The 12,620-nt window shown below is 36.4% G+C and overlaps 1 long non-coding RNA gene across 1 annotated transcript; it reads right to left on the bottom strand.

Moving 5' to 3' along the window:
- Positions 1-1,861: 1,861 nt before the first annotated feature.
- On the bottom strand, positions 1,862-12,620 carry LOC141520360 (uncharacterized). The gene is made up of 4 exons (XR_012477598.1): positions 12,464-12,620; positions 10,315-10,412; positions 5,691-5,822; positions 1,862-2,891 (listed from the first exon to the last, which is right to left on the bottom strand). It is a non-coding gene; the product is annotated as an uncharacterized LOC141520360 (long non-coding RNA).

Below are 12,620 nucleotides of genomic sequence, written 5' to 3'. Positions count from 1 at the left end.
CTACCCAAGAGACAATTATAATGCTGGAGGTATTTATTGAAGGTTATAGAGACTCAACTGAAAATCGTCAGCACCATAGACTTTCCTGAAAAGATACTCCCCATTTAGCCTAAAAGATCCTGAGCCTCAGTTTCCTCAATTCTAAGGTTATATCAACTATACCTAGTTCCAGCCAGAATGTTGTTACAAAGCTGAGTTAGTCTGCTTCTCTTTGTTCTGTATACCTCTTATAGTCTCCCTTACTGGTTTGTAGTGATGATTGGTCCAGCTTTCTAGGACAATAAGAAGTGGGCTGTTGAATGGATACATTAATGTGCATTTTTTCCTATTATTCATTAACAGAATATGATTTCTATCTAAGAAAGAGATCCATCCATCAGCACAAATGGGAATTAACTTGGGCATGGGTGCCAATAAATCTGATACCAGATTGAGCACAAGCCATTCTTTCTGAGACAGACTTGTATAGAGTATCTTCAGAGTAGGAGCAAGGTCTAGAGAAGGTGGTAAGTAAATCTATCCCTGACAAGGTGACAGGAGGTCTTACCTGGAGTCTATGAATTTTTTCCAATATTTTGATAACAGGATTTAAACAGGGTGAAGTAATTTGCCCAGAGTCACTTAGTAAGTCTCTGAGGTTGGATTTAAATTAAAGTCCTCCTGACTTCAGGCTCAGGGTTCTATCCCCTCAACACCTGGCTGTCTTGTGTATGTACTTCTTCTGTGTGTGTGTGTGTGTGTGTGTGTGTGTGTGTGTGTGTGTATGTGTGTGTGTGTGTAGATGAGGAATTTCCTCTACCAATATGGATCAGCACTTTCTCTGAAGCGTCTAGGCACTGAGTTGTCTAGGCACTGAGAGGTTAAATAGTTTGTCCCCGGGGTCACATAAGCAATATGTATAAGAATAGAACTAGAATTAGGCTCTTTCTTGTTCTGAGGTCAGTTTTTTTTAATCTAATATGCCCAATTTTAATATGCACACACATATACACAAATTAACACACATATGCATGTACCCTTGTATAAACATACATATGAACAAATACATATTTTTACACATCTACACAACACAATACAATAAAGATATATGTGCAAACATGCACATGTACAAATCCTACCCCTTTCCCCATTCCTGCCCCCACATCTATACAGAGCTAAGTGTTATGGTGAATCCCTGCTCCCTGAGCCTGGAGTCAGGAAGATCTGAACTCAAATCCAGGATTAGATGCTTACTAACTTACTAAGTAGACTTCATCTACTGTTTGTATGATTCTATTTGCCACATGTAAAGAAGAAAATGGAAGACCACTCTAGTATTTTGCCAAGAACAAACAAATCAGCAGCCATGGACAGTGTCAATATAGAATGATATCATTGAACAACAAAACTCATATAAGGATGTGTGTATGTTTAGGGCTTATATGATTTTTAAACTAAGTGGGCACTTAGCTTTTCCCACCCTTCCAGCAAAAGTAGCTGAAGGCATCCTTTTTCTAGTTCTTTTCTCCTGTTCTACCTAATAAAATTTCTTAGACTGAAATTCTGACATTTTGTTTCATTTGCACCAAATGATTAACCAGTAAGGAAAATGCAATAGATAGTATTTATTTCTCTTTTACAGATGTTCCAACTGAGACTCAGAGAAGTTAATTTGCTCGGGGATCACAGAACTATTAACTGTTTAAGACAAGAATTGAGTTTGGTTTTTTTGAATTCACATGCATGACTAATTGATGTGCTTTTTTTTTTTGCAAGGCAAATAGGGTTAAGTGGCTTGCCCAAGGTCACACAGCTAGGTAATTAAGTGTCTGAGGCTGGATTTGAACTTGGGTACTCCTGACTCCAGGGCTGGTGTTCTATCCATTGCGCCACCTAGCCGCCCCTTGATATGCTTTTAAATTATCTTGTAAGAGCTAGTACATACTTTTCTATCCCTTTGTATCATTTCAGGGGTGGGGTATTTGTGTTTGTGTTTATGATTGTGTTTTTTTGGGGTTATTTTTGCAGGGCAGTTTATTTTTTGTCAATTTAGAACTGATCAGTACTAAGGGGACTTCATCTTTCAGCTTTGTTGTTGTCTGCCTTGGTAAGTAGTTGAGTCAACTAACTTCCCTAACTTATTTCCTCATCTGTAAAATGAGGGAAAAACAGATTAAAGAACTTTCATAAGATGGTTATAAGAAGAACCACTAATAGTCTTGAAGTTCTTAGGAAATTCCAAATGTTCAATTTATTATGATATCTACTTTTTGTTCTAGAAACCTCTGTTAGAAACCTTTATTCATTCATTCATTCATCATTAAATTTTAGATAAGCTTCTTCATTTTTCTAGCCCTGAGTTTCCTCAACTGGAAAATGGGGAAGTTGGACTAGATGATTTTCTGGGTCCCTTCTAGTTCCACATCTAAGAAACCATGATACCTTTATTTGATTCAATTCATTTCAATTTGGTAAACATTTCATGTCTGCCATATGGAAGACTCTATGCTAGTGTAATATGGATTATATTTCTCTGGTCCATCAACACTTGGGTCCTTTGGGGGTTGATGAACTTTTCAGTTGCTTCTTGTCTTTGGTAGATTAGTGCTGAAAGGACTCATCTTCTTGATGTGACACAGAAAACCCCAAGTGGTCTCTTGGTTCTTCCTTCACAGCTTGCTCTCTATCTTCAACAGTTCCATGTGGCAAATAATACTTTCTGTCTTTACAGATTGAGGATGATGGACAGTGCATTTTCTTCCCAACACATAAATATACCCACATAGAACCATGGACTCCCTACATCCCTGGTTGACTTTCTTGTCTTGTGCTTTTGTTGAGTGATCCTTGAGATGGAAGTATGCAGACTCAGATGTGATCTGATGAGTTCCAAAAATCCTCAGGTCTTGGATCTAATGATTAGAATTGTCTATTAGCAAGGGAAGTTTCTGTATCAAGAGAACCATTGATAAGAGAAGTCCAAGGCCCTGGCCTGACTTAGCAAAAAACATTGGCTCTGGGGGAGACATTTCAGAATTGAGATGAAATACCAACTGCCTAATCAGCAGTCCTGCAAAATGCATTTACCATTAAGTATCGGCCTGCCAACAGGTTATAAAAATTATGTTGTTCCACCATCCTGTTTTAAGTCTATGAATGTGCTCTATCAGTCCTTTGTCTCCTTTGGCATTTGTGTATGTGTATAGGAAAGAAATTCCTGTTCTATATAATCTAAATTGTCCACTGAGTACTTTTTTTACTCTCACCTTTATAGGGAAATACTAGGCATGAGCCACAATCTAACCTATATATAAATCATCAACAGGACCCTAGGAGTAGAGGTAAAGGTGTCAAAGAACCAAAGAATATGAAAAAAAAAATTGTGACTAGGTCTCCTTGGATTAGAGATTAGATATTCTCTGTAGGTGAACCCAGTCTGGATCATATGTATAGGTCTGGAGCATATGGGTCCTGCTGGAAGAGGAATTTAATTACTAATAAGATCAACCCCCAATAACTCTTTTCTTTCTCTTTTAAATAAATTTATTCATTTTTTCAGCTACATGAAAAGATAGTTTTCAATATTCATTTTTTGTAAGGTTTTGAGTTCCACATTTTTTCCCCTCTCTCCCTTTTCCCATTCTCCTTGACAATAAATGATCTGATATGTTATATATATATATATATATATATATATATACATATATATGTATATATGTATAACTATGTTAAACATTTCTGTAATCAATGTTGTGATAGAAGAATCAGAACAAAAAGGGAAAAAATCATGAGAGGGGAAAAAAACATAAAACATAAAACATCTTAAAATGGAAAATAGCGTGCTTTGTTCTGCATTCAAACACCATAGTTCTTTCTCTGCATATAGATGGTATTTTCCATCACAAGTCCTTCAGTATTGTCTTTGATCATTGTACTACAGATGAGAGCTAAGTTCATCATAACTGATCATCATAAAAAATGTTACTTTTAATGTTTGCAATGTCAACCTGGTTCTGCTTACTTTACCCAGAATCTGTTCATGTGAGTCTTTTTAAGTTTTTGCAAGGCAAATGGTGTTAAGTGGCTTGCCCAAGGCCACACAGATAGGTAATTATTAAGTGTCTGAGACCAGATTTGAACCCAGGTACTCCTGACTCCAGGGCCTGTGCTTTATTCACTGCGCCACCTAGCTGCCCCTTCATGTGAGTCTTTCCAGGTTTTTCCGAAATCCACCCATTCGTGATTTCTTACAGAACAATAATACTCTATCATATTCATATACTATAATTTATTCAGCCATTCCCTAATTGTTGGACATCCCCTCAATTTGCAATTCTTTGCTACAATAAAAAGAGTTGCTATAGATATTTTTGTACATGTTGGTCTTTTCCCTTTTTTTATGATCTCTTTGACCAATAACTGCTTTTTTCCAGGAATTCAGTCTAATGTTAGGGGAGTACAAAAGTGGAGTCAAGCATCAAGGTCTTACCCATATGAAGAACAGATGATTACCTATTGTGAGTGAATTAAGGGGTTTCAGGAAGGCTCCTCTGGAGTCCATCAACAAAAATTTTTCACTATTTTCTGAAATGATCTTATTAGTAATTAATTTGATTATTTCCCCATGCAATTATTATTTTAAATATAAACATTCCTGGAAGAGTAACCATTATTTTATTTTTTTAATTTTTTATTAATATGAACTTGGAAAACATCGATTAGAGTACCACATTTCGTTCTAACATTTAGTCTGAATTACAGACCTACTGTTCTCCCTTTCATACATTCATTCAACAACAACATAACTACTATAGTCAAGGTACTCTATTAAATACTGGTAAAAGATTGAGCAGCATGATTCATTGTGTTTGGGATAAAGGGTACTAAAAGAATGTAGGCAGATGTAAGAAAAGAGGAGGTCGAAATATGCCAAAGACAAACTTCACTGACTTCATGGATTTCCTTCTGGCCAAGTCAAGTTGGAATGGCCTTGCCTAGCAGAGAGTTAATTACTCTTTCTACATATAAGTTACTAGAATTGTCTTTTATTAAATCTGTCCTTACATAACCTCCACAGTCAGTCAGTCAATGTGCATTTATTAAGCACCTACTATTTATCTGACTGCTAAATGTAAATACAAAGAAAAGCAAAAGACAGTCCCTATTCTCAAGGAGCTCATGGTCTAATGGGAGATACAATATGGAAATAACTGTGATCAAACAAGAGATAATTAGTAGAGGGAAAGCACTAACATTGAGGGGAAAGGTCTCTTGCAGATGATGGAATTTTTAGCTGAGACTCCAGGAAATGGAGGTCCTTTTTTCTCCTTCCTCTACCAGTTCTAACTCTTTCATTTAACCTGACTTGCTAATTTTTTCCTTTATATCTAATCAGACTGATGATCTCTTATGCTGTTCACCTGCTTCTGAATGATTGGTGGATAATTAATAATCGCAACAGGATGCTTTTTTGGTGACATGAATATAATACCTGATATAATTCCCTAGGAATTAGTTCAACTTATTCAGGCATATCAGTTTTCCCCCTGATGGCTTGTCCTTTGCTTGCACCATGCCCTATCTACCCCAATTAATTCTTATTTGGCATAGGGATGGATTCACTGAATGACCCATGCTTGACTCTGCTGAAACAGAAAGGATTGTAAGCCTGATACTGGTTCCCTCCCAGAGGAGGGAACAACTAACTGTACCTTCCAGCTAGCGTCTAAGGTAGGTGAAAAATGTAGTAGAAGAACAGGTATAACCTGCATCTTGAGTGATATTTGGTCCATTCTTCTTGTTCTTTTGACTGATGATAATTTCCCTTATCAGAAGTGGAAGTGCTAAATAGGAACAGAAAAAAGACATGGGAACTCAATACAACCAACATATAGGATAGTAACAAAAACCATATAAAAGCTCAAGATAGAATTCAATTAGTAACTGCATAATGGATACTCAAGGCAAATTCTCTCCTATAGTTCCTTGACAGCTGAACTAGGAAGTTGCAGGATTCATGGAGAGGACCATTGACTTCACTGAGGAGAACAAAATTGTTAAAGCTTGATGATGATAATCATGGTAACCAAGCCTTCATTGTATGTATGTACTATGTATGTACAAGGTTCAATAAGCTAGGGTTACAAAGATTGTCATGATACCTCATGTTTTTCATGTATAGGATGTCCCCTCAGTAACACTTTGAGGACATCCTCTACCTTTTCTCTTTTGAAACTTGCCACAATCTGATGAAGCAGGGCAGGTATTATTCTCTTGAGAATGTCCTGAATTTTTTCTACCTCCACACCTTTCTTCATCTAATTTTTGTTCCTGAAATACCTTTCCCCTCATTTCTGCCTGTCATCATCAAAGACATCTTTTCAGGCCCTTTTCAAATGCTGTTGTCTTCCTTGATGATCTCAAGAAGTGTCCTCCCTTTCATCTGAAGTCACATAACACTTTATTGCTATTGTATTATTATACTTAGTGAATTCAGGAAAAGATATTAAAGTCTTGGATCCAAGTCCTGACCCTGACACTTGTTACAAACTGTATGATTCCTGCAAAGTCATTCTGAAACTCCAAGGCTCAGTTTCCTTATCTGTAAAATGGAGATAATAACTTTTAGTTCTCTCCCAGAGATGTTGTGTGGCTCAAATGAGATGTGCATAAATGACTTAAAAATTGTAAGTATAATAAAATATTTTATAATTTGTACTTTCTCTTCCTTACTATACTGTAAGCCACTCCAGAGCAGGGAACTAATTGTTCTTTTTTGTATTCTACACACCACCTACCTTACACTTGGTAGTCACTCAGTTGTTGAATGAATCTCCATTTTTCAAATGCAGAACTGTAGCCAGAGAGGCCACAGTCTTCCCCTCCCAGATTGATTTCTTTTTTGGACTATGCTAAAGAGGGTCTTCTTTTCTGAGAAACCCTGAGGATCTTCCCCTCCCAGATTGATTCTTATCTTCTCCTCATGTCTCTCTTACCTAGCTTTAATGACTGAATGGGCATTGCCTTAATCAAACAGTGACCTGGAAAAGAACTGCAGAGGAGAAATTGAGGCTGTGAGGCTGGTGACTTTAAACAGTATCCCCTTACTCAAATCCCATTCAATTGCATGTCATGGCATCATCTCCCCGATTTCAAGGTCTTTTTTGAGAGTAAAGGACAAAAAAAACTGTCTAGTAAGTCATATTCTAAGGAATTGTTCCAGAATTATTGAAATTATCTTTCTTTATTGACTTGTGAGTTTCAAGTTCACTTGTTTTTCACTCCATGGAACAATTAGTACCATCTAGGATGTAAATCATCTGTTCCCTGAGATCTGAACTCTAACCTCTCATTCTCATAACAATGGAATTCACCAAAGACCATTAGGAATATGCCATTATAAATTTGTTGTTGTGCCTGAATAATCTTTATAGATTTAAAGTTCAGGCTTCTTATCCTTTGCCTTACCTATTCCTTTTGTTTCTGAATTTTTTCCTACTTCATTTAAAAATTAGAAAAAAAAAAGATCTACCCTTCTAATTCTCTTCAGTAAGTTGTACCATCCTGTTCACGCATTTGGTTATGTTAAGGAAGAAATAGTTCACATAGTTTTGCATAGACATAATATTTACAAGAACATAAGGTGGGCAGATACTGGTATGGCTTGCAGAATAGTCTTAAGTAGAGTCAAAAGAGCAAAGCATTGAAGAAGGAGATGTTTGTGTGAAGCTAGAACCTTCTAAGCATGCAGCATCTATTTCCTTGAACATTCTCCTGACATAAATGGAACCTGAAGAAGAAGTGTTGTTACTGGAGAAAGTAACTGGTGGGTTCATTATTCTTCTATATTGTCCTAAAGTACCAGAGGCTGAGTTCTCTGTTATACTCAGACTTTTTCTTACAAAGTCTTTTTGAAATTCAGAAAAGTAATATATTTAGGTATGCAATTTATGGTTCATGAATTTTAATTCTGTACTGTCCTTTTTTATGTCTTCAATTTTTAAAAATTTTATTTAAGGAAATGGGTTGAGTGACTTGCCCACAACTAGGCAATTATTAAGTGTCTGAGGTGGAATTTGAACTCAGGTCCTCCTGACTCCAGGGCTGGTGCTCTATCCACTCGGCTACCTAACTGTCCCCTATTGTCTTCTTTTTAAAGAAAAGTTGTTATAAAATAATAGAATGGCTTTCTTTTTTAAAAAGTTTAATTGATCCTTTCTATTTTTAACATTAGAGACATTTTTAGCTATTCCTCCTTCTCCACTCTCACTCTCTTCAAAACAGAATCCTTCATTGTGACCTAGAAAAATAGACTGGCAAAATATCTGATGCAGCGGTTACACTGCATAGATATTTACTAAACACATAGTATATAATATATACTATGTGTCTGTGTATATATATATATATATATATACACACAAACACATGTATTCTGTCGTGGTAGCTCTGCTGAGAAGAGGAAGATGTTTCATAATCTCTTCTCTGGAACCATTATCAGATTTTGGGAAGCATTTTTTAGGAAGAGAAATTTCAAAGGCATGTATATCATTAGATTCATTATTCTACAAATAGCCTTCTATAATCTTACATGGACCAAATGAAATGAATCAACTACCAAATTCTCTGTAATGCAAATCCTAATTTGAGAGCTAAAAAGTATATGGAATAATTCATACTCCACCAAAACAGCTCTCTTATTATTTGTTAGCACCTGACAGAAGACACATTCACAGTTAACTATAATACAAGTCAGGTTATGAAAATGCAATAAGGAAAGTACATGAAGACTTGGAGAAGATAGAGATTATTTCTAGCCTGTGAGACTCAAGGAAGACTTCATAAAGGAGACTGTATATGAACTGGACTTTGAAGAATCTGACTTTTGAGGATGTCTATTTTAATTTTTATGATGTTTTTTCATCATAGGACTGAAATATGAGAAAAGGTTGATCACATGTGATTAATTTTGGTATTAGGAACTCTTGGTGTGTTGAGATGGACCCTGGCTCTGAAGTTATGAGACTCTAGAAGATGCTATTGGAAACTCAGTTGTGTCACTTGCTATTTGTGTGGCTGACCATAGATAAGTCATTAGCTTCTTTGAGTCAGTTTTCTCATTGATAAATTTAAGGTATTCAACTCTAGGACCTCTAAGACCCCTTCCAGTTCTGGGTCTGTGATCTAAAGATCCTATGAACTGCAACAATGGTGATTGTTACATCATAAGAACTTAATAAATGCTTTTTGAGTGATAGTTTTGGAGTAGTGTTGATAACAGAAAAAAATCAACTTATAATTTCTCAAATGTGGCTGCACCAATTAGAAAATTGCAATCTGCAATTTGTGGGTGGTGGGGTAGGGAGATAAGGAATTGGCATACTCTTATTGTGGACTGAACAATGTTAGGAGAGTTGTATGTGGAGGTGTGGTTTGTATCATACCATCTTTCATTCTGTCCTGTTGCATTAAGGAATCGTTGACTCATCTGTGCCATTTGAGATGATGGAGGACTGTACTAATTGTATAATATCAATCTGAACTTCTCTAGATGACTTTCTTGATGGTTATTACCCAAGACAATATTTTGGAGCCTGAGAAAATCCTTTCTTCCCTGGAGCATAATTCTGCACCAATGGAAAACTAGCAAACAGGGTGTGACTGTCTGATAAGAATGTCTATAAATTAATCCCATATCAGTATCTCAGGGCTTTTCTTGCTTAATTTCTAATTTAAAATAAGCAAACTGAAGATTCACTTAATTTAAATATATTTTATCTATACCAGAAAGTAAGTATTGATTTTTTAAAATGGATTTTGGTGGCCATTTACCTAAACAAGACAAAAGTAAAGTGGAAAGAAAAATGAGATAACTGTTTTGGAACTGCTTCTAGGTGATATGACCTAAGTGTTCTGTTGTTTTGGCAGAAGGATGCATAGAGCACCTGGATGAATATTATTATGTGTGCATTAGATTGAATAATGTACAGGTGGTGGATTCATGAAAACCTGGATTTAAATCATGTCGTTGATGCATTTTAGCTTTGTGACCCCTCAGACCTCAGTTTCCTTTTTTGGTAAAGTGGGATAAGAGGATTGTCCCTTGGGTCAAAAAGACCAGAGCTCAAGTCTTGTCTTCAACATATACCAACTATATTACTATGAGCAATTCATTTAATCTCCTAGTGCTCCAGAAAACTCTCAAAAGTCATGGATTTGCAATCAGAGAATCTTAGCTCTGCCACTTATTATCTGTTTGACCTTAGACAAGTCACATAACTTCTCTGGGCCTCAATTTCCTTATGTTGTGAGGGGTGAGAAGAGAGATGGACTTACATGATCTCTGGAATCACCTCCAACTCAGCAATAATGATTAATACCCTCTTAAATCACATGTTAAATTTCTGTGGAGGGAGTTTCCATGCAGGGAATTCCTATAGCATATAGAGAAACAAAGATTAATTCCAAAGTGTCATTGTGAGACTCAAATGGGATAATCTGTATAAAGCACTTTAAAGCACTACATAAATAGCTATTATCATTACAAAGTGCTCAATAATCCTTAAAGTTCTTTATACATTTATAAAATGATTATAGCTATTGGCTATGATATAATAAATGTTTATAATATGATATATGTTGGCTGAATGTTAAATGAAGGATTTCTTTTCAGTTCTCCTTCAGTTTCCTTAACTTCAATCAGTATAGCAGAATTAGATTTCAGTCAATGGGAGACAGGTGCTGCTGGTCTTAGAGTTAGGAGGACCTGAGTTCAAATCCAGACTCAGACACTTAATAATTAACCTAGCTGTATTGGGCAAGTCACAACCCCATTGTCTTATTTAGAAGAAAAAAAGAGTACAGCAAAATAGAATATATGTCCATTATTTAAATACCAACCCAGTGTACGGGGCCAGATGTGGGCTCAGGTGCTCATGACTCCAGGGCTGGTGCTCCATCCATTGCGCCACCTGGCCATACCTACAATTATTACTATTATTTTTTTATTTTAATTTTTTTTCTCTCCCCTTTACTTTATCGCTCAAGCAAGTCTATATTTATGGAGGGGGGAGAGGATATTTTGTTTACTCTTAAACAAGAATATTTTATTAATGTATAAAGAACATTATTTGTACAAAATGAGAATAAATATTAAATTAAAAAAAATAAATACCAACCCAGGTGAGTCTGGAGAAGCTTATCACCAGATTGTCCACAGAGTGATTAATTTGAGGGCAGCTAGGTAGCATAGTGAATAGAGCACTGGCCCTGGAGTCAAGAGGACCTGAGTTCAAATCTGACCTCAGACACTTAATTACCTAGCTGTGTGACCTTGGGCAAGCCACTTAACCCCATTGCCTTAAATAAAAATTAAAAAAAAATTCAGTCAATGTCATGTTCACTTCATTTTCTTTCCAGGTTCAGGCCTGGACATATTATTGTCATTACTTGACTGGAATCAGATAATAATAATGATTCACATTGATACAGAGCCCTAAGGTTTACAGAGTTGTTCCCTCTTAACAACTGTATGAAGTAGAGTCGTATTATCTCTATTTGAGAGATGAAGAAATCAAATTTCAGAGAGAGATGAAGTGAGTTACTCTAGTACATGAAAGAACAGTCTTTTGGATAATTTGAATCCAAGCCTGGTGCTTTCCCCACCATATCGCATTGTTTCAAAGATGAACATCAAAGGGAAAGTTATCCTTGGCGTGCAGATCTGCATTCCAAAATGCCGATCTGATTGGAAGGCTTCCTACATTCACTGGACAGAGTACAATCACATGATCTCTCTCACTGACACTCCCATTTTGGCAGATGGTCAAGATATTCAAAGGTATCTGGTTATCCTAGGAGATGATAACAGTGTTGTTATAAAGCATCACTGGATCTTGCTGACAAATATGCAAACTAGGAATATGGTTTCACTAAACATGCCCCCACAATGGCATCCATCTATGAATGAATAGCATCTGGGAGAGGGGCAAGTTTTGACTTACCCTGGAGATCAGCAAGGTGTCAGTACAAAATTCAGGTCTCTGGATTTGCTGAAAATAAAATTCTTTAAATGCCTGGAGTTCTCTCCTTACGGTATTCCAACTACTGACCTTTAAGTTTTCCTTAAATTTAAGGTTTCCTTTAAGGCCCAGCTAAAATCCCACTTTCCACTGGAAGCATCCTCTAACCTCTCTTAATTCTAGTGCTTTTTCTCTCGATTAATTCTTTCAATTAATTCCTTCTATTAAATAATTATTTCCTATATACAGATTGCTTCGTATATATTTATTTACATTGTCTTCCCTATTAGACTCTAAGCTCTCTGAAGGCAGAGATCATCTTGCCTCTTTTTGTATCTCTGGTATTTAAGGCAGCCAGATGACAAAGTAGATAAAGTACTATCCCTGAACTCAGGACCTGAATTCAAGTGTGACCTCAGACCACTAACTGTGGGTCCTTGGGCAAATCATTTAACCTTGATTACCTTGCATCCAGGGCCATCTACATCATGATTCATATCTGGACACTAGATCCAGGTGGCTTTGGAGCAGAAGATGAGGTTGGTAATTTTGCACAGCACCCCCTCACTCAAATTCAATTCATGCGCTTGTCATGGCATCACCTTCTTGATGTCAAGGTCA

The sequence above is a fragment of the Macrotis lagotis genome, chromosome 4, assembly GCF_037893015.1.
Source record: "Macrotis lagotis isolate mMagLag1 chromosome 4, bilby.v1.9.chrom.fasta, whole genome shotgun sequence".
Classification (NCBI taxonomy): domain Eukaryota; kingdom Metazoa; phylum Chordata; class Mammalia; order Peramelemorphia; family Peramelidae; genus Macrotis; species Macrotis lagotis.
Note: the sequence above shows the minus strand (reverse complement) of the source record. Positions and strands in the feature narration are given on the sequence as shown.